The following is a 1,222-nucleotide window of genomic DNA, read 5'->3' as shown; positions in this document are numbered from 1 at the left end:
TTTAAGGTTACATAAATAACCATGGAATTTTCATTGATATTCATAAAATATTCATAAATATATGCACATAAAATAATGAATAAACTCTTTTATTAAATAAATAATAAATATTCTATTACATCTCATGCTTCTAGGACACCATTCCCAACAATCTCCCACTTGTTCTAAAGCAGGTAGAATATGTCTCCAATCCTGAAACTTTCTAGGTATCTATGACTGTTCCATGCCTGGAACAACTTCCAGATCAGTTAAGAAATTTCTAGAGTCAGGTTGCTTTCTTTTGCTGCTTCACAAGCTGCTACACATTAACTCTTAATGATAGAATTAGCAATCACACTTTGCCAACAACTTTTCTTGTCATGACTCATTCACCTAGTGTGAACACATATTTGGATGTTGACTCTCAAAATCCATGTATGACTCATAGTCAAAGTCTATGTATCCCGCGAACGACAACTCTTTCACTAACTAAACTTATCTCATAGTTTCTTACTTTCCTCATACACTTAAGGATGCACTGCACTGCTACCCAATGATCGAATCTTGAGTTTAACTGACAACGACTGACTACTCCCACTGAACATCTGATATTCGGGCTTATAAAGAATAAGAACATATTCTCTTCTTTCATTTGAAACATCTTGGTTTTGATCAAATCCATAAGACTTAATAGCCTTATCAAACCGGATGTTCCATGATCTAGAAGCTTGCTTCAATCCATAAATGGATCTCTACATCTTGTAAACTTTCTGCTCTAGGTCATTCTCTATGTAACCCGCTGGCTGATCGATATAGATGGTTTCCTCAAGATAGCCATTCAGAAAAGCTTTCTTGACACCATATTTCATATTCAAAATATGTTGCTATGGCTAAGAGTATTCGGATGAACTTAAGCATGGCTACCGGTGAGAGAGTTTCCTCATAGTCAACTCACTCTTTCTAGGTGTAACCCTTAACCACTAGCATTGCTTTATAAGTATCTACTTTTCCATCTGCTCCTCTCTTTCTCTTGAAGATCTACTTGCATCCAATGGGTCTTACCCTTTCAGGTAGATCTACAAGTTGCCAGACTGAGTTAGAGTACATTGACTCTATCTCGAGTTTCATAGCTGCTTGCCACTTCTCAAAATCATCCATCGTAGCCTTTAAAGGTCAACGGATCCTCTTTATCATCATCAGCGGTGATGATAAGTGTTTCCTCAGTATACCGGTCAGGTAACTT

Source organism: Morus notabilis, unplaced genomic scaffold (genome assembly GCF_000414095.1).
Source record: "Morus notabilis unplaced genomic scaffold, ASM41409v2 Scaffold93, whole genome shotgun sequence".
Taxonomy (NCBI): domain Eukaryota; kingdom Viridiplantae; phylum Streptophyta; class Magnoliopsida; order Rosales; family Moraceae; genus Morus; species Morus notabilis.
The sequence above is the reverse complement of the archived record's forward strand: the minus strand, read 5'-3'. Positions refer to the sequence as shown.